Genomic DNA, 13,118 nt, shown 5'->3' with positions numbered 1-13,118 from the left:
TAAAAACTTCAGTTCAGTTCAGTTCAGTCACTCAGTCGTGTCCGACTCTTTGCAAACTCCATGAATCGCAGCACCCCAGGCCTCCCTGTCCATCACCAACTCCTAGAGTTCACTCAGACTCACGTCCATCGAGTCTGTGATGCCATCCAGCCATCTCATCCTCTGTCGTCCCCTTCTCCTCCTGCCTCCAATCCCTCCCAGCATCAGAGTCTTTTCCAATGAGTCAATTCTTCGCATGAGGTGGCCAAAGTATTGGAGTTTCAGCTTTAGCATCATTCCTTCCAAAGAAATCCCAGGGTTGATCTCCTTCAGAATGGACTGATTGGATCTCCTTGCAGTCCAAGGGACTCTCAAGAGTCTTCTCCAACACCACAGTTCAAAAGCATCAATTCTTCCGCGCTCAGCCTTCTTCACAGTCCAACTCTCACATCCATACATGACCACAGGAAAAACCATAGCCTTGACTAGACAGACCTTAGTTGGCAAAGTAATGTCTCTGCTTCTGAATATACTATGTAGGTTGGTCATAACTTTCCTTCCAAGGAGGAAGCGTCTTTTAATTTCATGGCTGCAATCACCATCTGCAGTGATTTTGGTGCCAAAAAAAACACAAAGTCTGACACTGTTTCTACTGTTTCCCCATCTATTTCCCATGAAGTGATGGGACCAGATGCCATGATCTTCGTTTTCTGAATGTGGAGCTTTAAGCCAACTTTTTCACTCTCCTCTTTCACTTTCATCAAGAGGCTTTTAAGCTCCTTTTCACTTTCTGCCATAAGGGTGGTGTCATCTGCATATCTGAGGTGACTGATATTTCTCCCGGCAATCTTGATTCCAGCTTGTGTTTCTTCCAGTCCAGCGTTTCTCATGATGTACTCTGCATAGAAGTTAAATAAGCAGGGTGGCAATATACAGCCTTGACATACTCCTTTTCCTATTTGGAACCAGTCTGTTGTTCCATGTCCAGTTCTAACTGTTGCTTCCTGACCTGAATACAGATTTCTCAAGAGGCAGGTCAGGTGGTCTGGTATTCCCATCTCTTGAAAAATTTTCCACAGTTTATTGTGATCCACACAGTCAAAGGCTTTGGCATAGTCAATAAAGCAGAAATAGATGTTTTTCTGGAACTCTCTTGCTTTTTCCATGATCCAGCGGATGTTGGATCATGGAAACTAAAAACTTAAAAGCCACAAAATTGAATATTTTCAACACAGACAAGGAAGAGATGGACAAATAATTTTTTTTTAAAGAAAAAAGTTATGAGTTTCACAAAAGTCTCTATGGGATGGTAGTTGTGAAAAATTATTATTTTCAAAAGTATTTAGTGCCTCTTCCTGGGATATGATTGTACTGCCTCACTCCACAGATACCAGATTTGACTTATTTCACTCTGGATAATGAAATGTGAGCAGAATTGACATGGTACTTTTGGGCACCAAGAAACAGTTCTTGATTTGCCATATTTTTTTTCTTCGTTTGTCAAGAGACCATCCATGTTTCCGGTAGAGTTGGCTCCCTCATCCTGGGCGGAGTCATGGTAGACAAATAGCAGGAGCAGGGTGTGTTACTATAAGCTGCCATGATTCTTGGGGTTGTTTCTTTCTGCAGCTTGCGAAAATGCTATACTGACAATATCGTTTAATTAGCATCAGAGGGCTTCCCTGGTGACTCAGATGGTAATGAATTAGCATCAGAAAATGAGTTCATCTTAACTCCAATTCTTCACTATCTTTGCAAACTTGAACAAATCTTTAAACGTTTTTGCAGTTGAATATAAAATAGGAATGATAATATGCTCAGTATTTGGGGTTGCCTTTGATGTTCAGAGAGGCAAATTTTGGTAAATTCCAAAGTGCTATAGAAATATAATGTATTACAATATTTGTACTCAAATTCAGGACTCGGATGTGGTGTCTGTGGCCTCATTTTAACTTCCATGTCGCTGTGAGGCATAGTAATCATCACATTGTCAAGCCTTTGTTCAGTCTCTGAAATGGGCACAACCTGTATATAAATAAGATTGGAAAAGATCTGGATAGTTTTCAAAGTAACAAAGAAGATTGATTTAAACGTTTTTTCGGATGTTGTACTTCGTCTGGCTCTATGGCTTAGTTGGTTAAAGCGCCTGTCTTGTAAACAGGAGATCCTGGGTTCGAATCCCAGTAGGGCCTATTTTGCACGCTGCCTCCTCATCCCTGAGAAAAGATGAAGATTTCAGTACTACAGTTCTGTTCTGTTCTGATTCAATACTCCACTACCACCCCCCTGCCTCCTCCCGATCCCGAAAAAGGCAGAACCCTAAGAATGATCACAAACCTATCTTCCCCTCACAAAAGTACCAACCCCCTGCCTCCTCCCAATCCCGAAAAAGGCAGACCGCTAAGAATGATTGTAAATCTCTGCGACCCTCTTCTTTCCGTCATAAAAAGGCAAGTGAACTTGAGAAGGTCATTTTCTGGGGAAATAAATAGACTTGCTTCACCTCCATAATGGGATGGTTGTCCCCATCCCGGGAGGGGTCAGATAGGTGTTGAATACGCACATTGTCACAGCTTCGGGCAACATGGATTGACTGTGGTTGTCAGAGGGGAGGGGCATGGAGGGATGAGTGAAATAAGTAAGGGAGATTAAGAGGCACAAAATTCCAGTTACAAAATAAATCAGTCATTAAGGTAAAATGTACAGCATGAGGAATACAGTAAAAAAAATATATATTGTAATATCTTTGTATGGTAACTCGAGTTATCATGGTGATTATCTTGTAATAGAAATATCAAATCACCATATTGTGCAACTGGAACTAACATAGAATCTGTATACTTCAATTAAAAAAAGAAACTTTTTGTAAACAAAAGAAAACCTGAATCAACATAACATTTTTTTTCATTAGCCCACCTGGCACTAGCATTTCTATAGCATTGAAATAGAGTTGAAATAGAGTCTTGCATTCACCAGCTGAGTTTGTTTGGTTATGGATAATTGTTTTTCATCTATCTTTTCATCTAGTTTGTCATATTTTATTTTTTCCCATTTTCAGTTTGTCCATTTCCCTTACATGTAATTACAGATATGTGGAAATCATATATGCTGCTTGCTAAAAAAAGTGTAGTAAAGTCACTTGCTGTGACTCTGTAAGTCCATTCATGAGTGCACATCCATCTTGCAATCAATCAGCTGAAATGAAATGGTCACCATACCCAAATGATTCAAATGGCAAGATCGATAATGCTACATATGTACCAGGGAGATATGAAAACATTTATCTTTAACATAATGAAGTTTTCTGGGGAGACTAGGGGAGGCTCTCAGGTAACTCCAAAAATAAGAGCAAGGAGGGGTGATGGGCTTTGGTTTTTACAGGGTTAGGGGCCAGGCTGTGGAGTGGAGAGGGGAGTGAAGATTCCTAAGTGAGAACCAGGACTAGCGTGGTTTGATCTTCCCTCTGAGAGAGCTTAAGCACTTTCTTATGGGCTGGCTTAAATGTGAGAGTGATGGGTCTTGAAAGTTGTCAGCAAATATAAAAAATGGGGTCAATTTCTTAATTACAGTTTTAATAGAAATTAAATTACAGTTGTAATAGAAATCTGTATACAAGTCCACAGAAGAGCATATATAAAAGTGTTCCTAACAGCCCTATTCACAATTTTCACAAACTGAAAATAACTCATATATCAACCACTAGAATGGATAGTGGCATATTAATACAATATGATTATATATGTGTATGACTGTATATATATAAATACAAATAACATCATTGAATACAACAACATGGATGAACCTCATAGTGCTGCACAAAAGTAGCCAGACATCAGAGTACATATTGTAAAATTCTATTTATATGTTATTTAAAATGTGCAAAGCTAATAGATGATATCAGAGTCCAAAATGTGATTACCCTTAAGAAGAAAGTAGTTAGAAGGCACATGAGAGGGGCTTCTGGTATTTCTTGACACAGATAACCTAGGTGACAAAACTTAATTCTTGATTCAATTTGATAGAAATAGTGGCAATAAATTGGAACAGAAGATCTGAGTGAGAGTTCATAGACATGCTCTCTTTGTAAATATTCAGTGATGTATACATTTATATATACATATATAAGGGCTTCCCTGGTGGCTCAGCTGGTAAAGAATCCACCTGCAGTGCAGGAACCCTGGGTTCGATTTCTGGGTTTGGAAGATCCCTTGGGGAGGCGAACAGCTACCCACTCCAGTATTCTAGTGAGTGACTTTCACTCACATACATATATATTCAGAGGTACATCTACATAAATGTAAGTATTCTGTATATGCTTCTGTTTGTACACTTTCCTGCATGTTTGTTACATTTCAATTAAAAATAATTTAAAAAGAAAAAGCCACCAATTATGAAAGAGAATATTGCCTTTATTTTATGAGTTCCATTTGCCCGACTCCACATCTCTTTCTCACTTGAGATAACAACTATATTAATGCTTGTGATTATCATTCCCTTGCCTTTTTTTAAAAAAAAAACTTAAAACAGCAATAAACATTTATTCTCAAGCAATTTTTGTGCCTCAGAAATCTAGAAGCAGCTTAGCTGGGTGGCCCTGGCTTGGAGGTCTCTCATGGGATTGCAGTTAATTTTTCAGCCAGGAACTGGATGCAGCCCTCTGAAGGGACTGGATAATTTATTCCCAAGATTTCTCATGCACATGGCTGAGTCCTTAGTTCTTTTTTTTTTTTTTAATTGGAGGTAATTGCTTTACAATTTTGTATTAGCTTCTGCTGTACAACAACATGAATCAGCTTTAAATATACATATATCCCTTCCCTCTAGAGCCTCCCTCCCATTCAGTCTCTTGCTTTTAAGCTTTACTTCTAATATATGTGTATTTAACACAATAGATTACTTAATATGCTTAGTTTGTAGTTTCTATAGATGAAACCATGTTGTATTTGTTTTGGAATGTTTCCTTGTTATTGAAATATTATCATAATATCTCATTTTGTATGATTTCTAGATATTTCTTTATTGCATATAACTAAAATTTTATAGCTGTCATCAAAATGTGGTAAAACTCTGACACTATTTATAATAATTTTTCTGTTTGATCTTTGTACATAAGCATATGTATGTGTGTGTGTTCAGTCACTGAGTTGTGTCTAACTCTTTGTGATCCCATGGACTATAGCCCACCAGGCTCCTCTGTCCATGGGATTCTCCAGGCAAGAATACTGGAGTAGGTTGCCAATATGATCTATTAAAAAGAAAGTCAGTTCTGTTGATTCCTTTCTAGTCATCACAGCTTTTTATTTTTTTGCTTTCCTTTCGTCTAGTAGAGAATCAGTTCAGTTCAGTTCCTCAGTCGTGTCCGACTCTTTGCGACCCCATGGACTGCAGCACACCAGGCTTCCCTGTCTATCACCAACTCCTGGAAGTTATTCAAACTCATGTCCATCCAGTTGGTGATGCCAGCCAACCATCTCATCTTCTGTCCCCTTCTCCTCCTGCTTTCAATCTTTCCCAGCATCAGGGTCTTTTCTGGTAGAGAATACAAGTGGTAATTTCTGGTTTACTTCATGTGTTCCTAATTTCAAACAGAATGTTTTGAATTTTTTGCCTTTAAGTATTATGTTTTCCACAGATTATTTTTGTATTTTAAAAATCAGGTTAAAAAACTTTCCTTCTATTTCCAGATTGTTGTTTCATTAGTGGACACTGAAATTTATTCAGTGCTCTTTCTCCCTGTACTGAGGTAAACATTTTCCCTTTACTTTCTTCATGTTTCCTGGCTTTGATTTCATTAGGATGAAAGTAGGCTTATAAAATGAGATGGAGAGGCTTCTTTCTGTTACTCTATTTGGAAGTATTTGTGTCCAGCTGAAATTATTTTCCCTGTAATGTTTTATAGAACTTTCAGATTAAAATATCTGGGTTTGGAGTTTTCTCTGTGGGAAAAATTTTTGAGTATTTATTGTTTAATTTAATGGTTTCGGACTATTCATATTTGCCATTTTTTCTTTAGTGAAATTTAATTGATTTTTTGTTATGATTTCATTTAAAACTTCAAATTAGTTTGGCAAAATTTCTTACACCTTTGCACATTCTGATCCACCTTTTGGATATACTCTTCTTTTGCTTTTTATTTTATTTTTTGCTGACCTTTCTCATCTTTTAGATTTCAGTTCCTAAATGCTTACTGGAGGCTGGGTTAAGGACAGACCCCAGACAGTCTGTCACTTTGACCTGCTGTAGCCCAGAGAACCGGGGTGGTGCTTTCCTGGAAAGAAAGCAAAAGAGAGCAGCCTTTGCAGGGTGCTCAGAAGCTTTTGAGAAAACGCTGTTTCTCTAGCATCTCTAAATTGTGAAAAATCTGTGTAGCCTCAACTTTTTGGGGCGGGGAGCCCGAATGCTCTGAGAAGGCAGGTTGGATGAAGACCAAAATCAGGCCCTCGCAGTTCCTAATAATGGGGAATGAGGCCCCCCAGATGCCTCAGATTCCAGCTGAGTTGCTTTCACCGCGCCCACCCACCCCTCAGGAACAGGGTCCAAATCAGGCGGTGTGAGTGACTCCTCCAGGCCTCCCGCGTGCCTTCCCACCACCCATGTGCTTTCCTCGCCCGCACCATCGCTAATGGGGGGTCGAGATCCGCTGAGATGAGAGTGCCTGTGGGAAATGAGCTGGAAAGGAAACAGACAACTACAACAAAATGGCTCAAAATCCAACCTTTCTAACCTGAAGAATGGTTCCTTCCCTCTCAGTCACACAACCCCGCAACCCAGTGGCTGCACAAAAGGAGGGACATTTTCTAATTGCTCAGTAAGTACAATCGTTGGGGTTTTTACTAAGGTGTCCCTGGAGGGTACTCAGTGGGCCTGTTCTTCGCGGTTTCCAAGAAGGGCCAGGCCTAGGAAGACGCTTCTCATTTCAATCCTAATTGAAGACGTCTTGTCAGGATTGGGCGCCCAGCTGAGAGGATGCCAGGAGCGGTCTTTTTTTGTAATTTTCACTTATTCCCATAGGGTCTTAATTTTGATTTTGTCTTCATTCTGAAGGTAAATCGAGCCTTTGTAGCCGTGATTACAGAAAGACATTTCAATCCTTTTTTGCTTCTTCGTCTTCTTTTTTTAAAATAGGTTAATCAACCGACTGAAGAGGCATTACAATGCAAGTGTAAAATTTTGTTCAGAAAAGAAATTTGGTGTCAGGCTAAGGGTAGGAGTTTGGAGAAATGCAGAATTTCCATTTTGCCCTAGTCTCTAACCATAACTTCTTAAAAGAAGTTACTTGGGTTTTGTACCAATGACACCACCTTTTAAGTAAAATTGATGGGAAAGGTATTTTTCATGAGTTGCAGTTAACAAGAATAGCCCAGATTCTCAATACTTGTAAATTTTTCTTTCACCTTCTACGCGAAGGACCACGTGGCCTAATGGATAAGGCGTCTGACTTCGGATCAGAAGATTGAGGGTTCGAATCCCTTCGTGGTTGTTTCATTTTTCACACTCCGGCTACCTTTACCCAGGTATCACTGTCCCAGTATCTCCCTTTGGTTATACGTGATTCAGTAAGTGGGGTCGGCGCCAGCCTTCTCTTTGTACTATAGGAGTCCTTGGTCAGGCAGGTACGCAGGTGTTGGGATTGCGAAAAGCGCCAGCCTTGGTCTTTTGGAGCCTCCTCCAGGAGTTTGGGTGGACCCAGTGAGTGAGGTGGGTGCCACAAGGCACGAATGTCAAGGAATTCTGCTCTCCCCGTCCGATAGTGTCTGGACGTATCTTATTTTAGCGTACGACTCTTCCGTTGGTTTTCAGGTGCCGCTCTGTACTTTGACGCTGAAAATGTTGATTTGCTTTTTGGAAGTCAGTTTAAATGGCGCCCCCTTTCGACAGGAAAACTTGCCACATTTTAAGCAGCTGGCTCCTGATTCTCGTGGATGCCACCTGAGAGGAGCGCCGTCTTTCGGTGGGTTCTCAGAGACCAGCTGTGGGTTCTCCCACACGTTGCAGGATGAATTAGTTGAACGTTAAGCAGTATCTGAGGAGCCAGGGTTAAAACAGAAACCTGGAACCATGAGAAGAGACCAGTTAGGCAAATTATAATGAAGAGGGAGCTTCTGCACAAGTGGAAAGAACGTGGTCAAATATATTTGAATATTTAGGCGTAATGGACACATTCATATAACAATATGAAGGCTCAAATTAGATTCAAGTAGGAATTGAAATTTTGAATGGTCTTAAACTATGAAATATTTTGAATTAGTTGTCAAGTCTTCCTACTGAGAAAATTACATGTCCTTCCGTTTGCTACGAACTTCTTTAAAACATTAAAAGAAGAAATAAATCTAACCAGACACAGCTCTTCCACAGTATAGGAAAGAGAGAAAGAAAAAAAAATCCACAACTGCTCATGCCTAATGCTGTAATGATTTTTTTCCCGTGAGTATACTTCTTTAACAGCTTTATCGAGGCAAAATTTTCTTAAACTGCATGTATTTAAACTTATAGTTCGACATATGTATAACTCATGAAACCATCACTACAAAAGAGATAATGAACACAGACACCATCCTCAAACGTTTCCTCAGGCCTTTTTGTAATATGTTCATCTGTTGCTGGATTTTGTTTGTTAGTATTTTGTTGAGAATTTTTATGTCCATGTTTATGAGAGATATTGGTCTGTAGTTTTCTTATCTCATGATGTCTTTGTGTGACTTTAGCATCAAGGTAATAATGGCTTCCTTTTCCAATTTTTATAAGAGTTTGTAAAGAAATAATATCAATTTTTTAAAAATGGCAGAATTTAGCAGTTAAGATGTCTAGACTTGGACTTTTCTTTATGGGTAATTTTACTCACTAAATCAATCTGTTTGCTTGTTATGGATTCTAATTCCATGCTAAATGCTTATGTCAGTCATCTACATCTTTGTAACAAACCTCACCCAAATTTTGTGGGTGACTTAAAACAACATTTAGTTTCCAATTCTGCAGGTCAGTTATTGGGCTGTGCTCAACTAGGAAATTCTTTTGCTGGTTTTGCTTGTGGTCACTCATTGATTGCAGTTTTCTGGCAGCCTGACTGGGACTAGATGGTCCAAAATGTTCCCACTCACTGTCTGGGGTGTCATGTGGAATGGCTGGGATGACTGGGACTCTCTCTTCACATGATCTTCAGTTCTTCAGGAAGTTAGGTAGGATTTCTTCACATGATGTCTCAGGGTCCCAAGATGGCAAGAGGAGAAGTTATAAGGCTCTTGAACCCTAATATTGAAACTCCCACAACATCATTAGGACAGCATTCTATTGGCCAAATCACAAGGTCAGCTCACATACAAGGAGGGAAATAGACTCCACCTCTTTACGGTAGCTGCTGCACGATCATATTCCAAAGGGACATGCATAGTGGGAATTTGTGACAGGACTTGGTGACTGAACAACAACAATCAATCAAACAATGTTTTGTTATCTCATTTAACACTAAAAACAACACTGTGAATAGCCACTATTGATATATCTTGGTAAGTAAATTATCCATTACCACTTCTTTACCAGTGTTAATCTGAATTGGTCTGTGAACCTTGTTTTGAACCTACCTTTGGAGAAGGAAATGGCAACTCACTCCAGTATCTTGCCTGGAAAATCACATGGACAGAGGAGTCTGGTGGGTTACAGTCCATGGGGTCGCAAAGAGTCGGACACGACTGAGCGACTTTACTTTCTTTACCTGATGGGCAGCTCAGGGTGGGGCCAGGGATAATGTAAGCGCTCCAAAATGTAGCAGCAGCTGAAAAAGCACTGATAGTGCTGAGCATTTAAACATGTGCAATTACAAATTTTTGTAAAGCCAGAGAACTCCATGTCCTTGTCTCAGGATGAATCTGATAATGTTTAAGATGGAGAGGGTGAGATTAAGTGACCCACACACAGACTCCTGGTTCAACTCCTTTTCTGAGGCTGAGTTCCTGAGTGTCTGATATATCTACAGGCAGGATGACTTATAAAGAGTAATAAGCACCTTAGAGGAAGCCCCGATGAGTGGAGAAACTGAGGAAACCAGGTTCAAATACAGGAAAATTTCTACTGAGATATGTTTAAAAACCAAGATCGTCCACATTTCACATAACTGACAAATCAGACGTAGTTTATTACTGTGAAACGGTCTTGGCAAGAGACAAAAGTTAAATTGGCAACGTGTCGGAAGAAGGAAGACACCGAAATCAGCGGGATGGTACTTAAACCATGCACGACTGTAAACAGAATTTTAAGACAACCCACAACCAAGCTCTAGTATGTAAATCCCAACCGTTGATCTCTTTGTGGGGACCTCAAATTTAACCTGTCTCATACGGCTAGAGAGTAGTAAAATTTGCTCCAGGTGAGGCTCGAACTCACAACCTCGGCATTGCTCACAAGTGTACTGTCTTATAAGTACCGCGCGCTAACCGATTGCGCCACTGGAGCTCCGCTAGGTAGGGGTTTGGGGAGGTGGAAGTGAATATACTTTCACAGATGAAGACTTGTTTAAGGTAGTCAATATTATGAATAAAATGGCGCCTTCTGATACGGGGTTTTCTCTTTGAATCTGATATGCAATTCACAGCAGCAGTCTTTGATCAGTTGGTATCAGCCAATCTGCCGCCGTTTCCCCCACAGTACAGAGAAGCAGCCTCGGTTGAGCGTCGCCGTCATCTCCATCTTGATTTTCCGCTCATATTCCCACGGCTTCTCTAAATCCAGACTTATTTGAAAGCATTTGAATGGGGGAAAAAAATTACATTGGTTCCACAAAGGCAGGAAGCTTTCCAGTCAGGAGTGTGTACTCCGTCTGTGTAACCACAGTGCATTTTCGTTGCTCCGAATTCCCGGGGACTTATCATCTCAGCGGTCTACTTTCTCGCATCACCTCTGCCTCGGCTCTGCCCTCCGCTCGGCCGACTTTCCCTCTGCTTCAGATGCCACCCGTCCCACACCGACCCAGTCACTGTTTTTTAACTTAAGAATGTTAAAATACTTTGCTATCCTGAAACATTCGGAGAGCTAATATTTCCTTTAGAAAAAGCACTGTTTTAAATGTACTAAGTTTAAATAAACTATATTAAATGCAATACAGACTAAGGAAATGCAGAAAAACAAAAAGGTGGTAACTTGAAAATTTTCTGAAGTCTCACACTCAGAGAAATATATTGTTTATATTTGTGGTTCATTTCAAGATTTTTCATTCTAGTTATACATTTTGGGACAAAAGAAACTCCCACCGTATGGATCCATGGCCTGGGTTGACACACTGAACCAGACGTGAACCACAACTTCACTTGTTACCGGACCCCCATTACCTCCATTTTAACAGAGGGCCCGTGATGACACTTTGGGTCTTTCCATATAAATATTCACTTGGACCTTGTTTCCAACAGTCCTTGAGATTTGAGGGGTTTTCTCTTTAGCAAGTCCATTTAGGAAAGAAATGGGGGAATTATATTCTATATATTTTCAGTGGCACTGCAGGGTCATCAGGAATTGGCTTCTCCCTTTAATCCAAGATGTCAGATCTGAAAACTGGTTTATGATCAGAAACTGGGCAAGGTATTGTGATTGTATTTTTAACTGGGGCAGCTACCCTCAGTCTTCTGATTATCCTTGATTTCTTCTGTGTAGACAGTGATATGCTTGTTGGCTGCCCATCTATTTTGTTTCTAGGGATGCTGTATTTTATTAACGGTCTCAACACTCTACAAAGGTGGCTACCTCTCTGAAATTGTCTTTCATTACATGAATTTTGCCCACCACACCCGGCGCATGTACATGCATACACTGACCAGGTTCTGACCAGCTCAGTGCTGCTATTTCTGGCCTGAATTGCTTCAAGATCCTATAATTCCCATTGCTGTCAGTGAAGCCACTTCTGTAGCAGAATCTCGTATCACCAGCACAAGTCCAATAGAGGACAGTCACCATGGAGCTTCTTAGTAATGGTAGTGTACCTGTCCCATCACATGCCTCCCCCCACCCCCAACAGAATATCCTTTGGCTCTCCTGTTACCAATTCATCCAGTGGGTTTTCCAATATTACATGGTAAATCCACTCTAGCATGTCCACTTCTTTGAATTTTTGATCCCTCCTTCTGCCATCAATGTCAAGAGTCCTGGCATTCTTACCACATTTAGTGACAGCTTTTGCTGTTTTAAGCAGGAGAATCCTAACAGTACATTGAGTTCTTGCCAGCGTATAAAAATTCTGTACTTTGGGAGAATGCTCTAGTATCAGTGTTTTCTACATCAACTAACTTTGCATTCTACTCTCCTTGATCCAGAACACTCAGAATTTAGTTGTGTATGGAAGGATGCCGAATGTGTGGCAGAGGTATGTGTTTGGCAGAGGAGAGATCTCTGCATTGTCTTCAAGGAAGAAGGACTAACTAACCCTTGGTAAGGAGGATTGGGCTACTTCTAAAAAGCTGAAAGGATCTTGGGAAGTCTGGAGATTTAGATGTTCTAATGTATCCCTTGGAGAAGAAAATGGCAGCCCACTCCAGTATTCTTGCCTGGGAAGTCCCATAGACTGAAGAGCCTGGCAGGCTACAGTCCATGGGGTCGCAGAGTCAGACACGACTTAGCGACTCAACAGCAACAACAATGCATCCCACCAGATGTCTCCATCCAATGTCTCAATATTCTGTTCTTTTCCAATTGAGGCCATGACCTAGGCACAGAAGATAATCTGGTTTGGGAATTTAACATACTTTGGAGTCCTACTATTCCTGTGATTAAATCTTGGAGCTGAACCTTAGCTTTTTTTGCCCTTGAGTTGCAGGATATGAGAGTTTTTTTATACCCTCCTATGGAGACTCTGGCTTTCACATTAGCCTCTACTTGGCTTCCTTTGTGACTCAGCTGGTAAAAGAATCTGCCTGCAATGTGGGAGACCTGGGTTCAATCCCTGGGTTGGGAAGATTCCCCTGGAGAAGGAAAAGGCTACCCACTCCCAGTGAGTTGGACACAACTGAGTGACTTTCACTTTATTTGATGAGATATCATCCTCAGCATTTAATCATCTCTCTCCAAGGCATCAATTTCTTCTACTGAAGAATTCTATTACATTATTATTACCATCTCTCCCATATTTATCAAGCACCTGATACATCACATCTGCTTTTGCA

The 13,118-nt window shown here is 40.5% G+C and overlaps 3 non-coding genes across 3 annotated transcripts; 2 read left to right on the top strand and 1 right to left on the bottom strand.

Annotated features, from left to right (window-relative positions):
• Positions 2,098 to 2,171, top strand: TRNAT-UGU. Its single transcript has one exon. It is a non-coding gene; the product is annotated as a tRNA-Thr (tRNA).
• On the top strand, positions 7,387 to 7,459 carry TRNAR-UCG. The gene has a single exon. It is a non-coding gene; the product is annotated as a tRNA-Arg (tRNA).
• On the bottom strand, positions 10,332 to 10,425 carry TRNAI-UAU. Its single transcript has 2 exons — positions 10,388 to 10,425; positions 10,332 to 10,367 (listed from the first exon to the last, which is right to left on the bottom strand). It is a non-coding gene; the product is annotated as a tRNA-Ile (tRNA).

Source organism: Capra hircus, chromosome 23 (assembly GCF_001704415.2).
Source record: "Capra hircus breed San Clemente chromosome 23, ASM170441v1, whole genome shotgun sequence".
Lineage (NCBI taxonomy): Eukaryota > Metazoa > Chordata > Mammalia > Artiodactyla > Bovidae > Capra > Capra hircus.
This window is presented reverse-complemented; position numbering and strand designations above follow the sequence as displayed.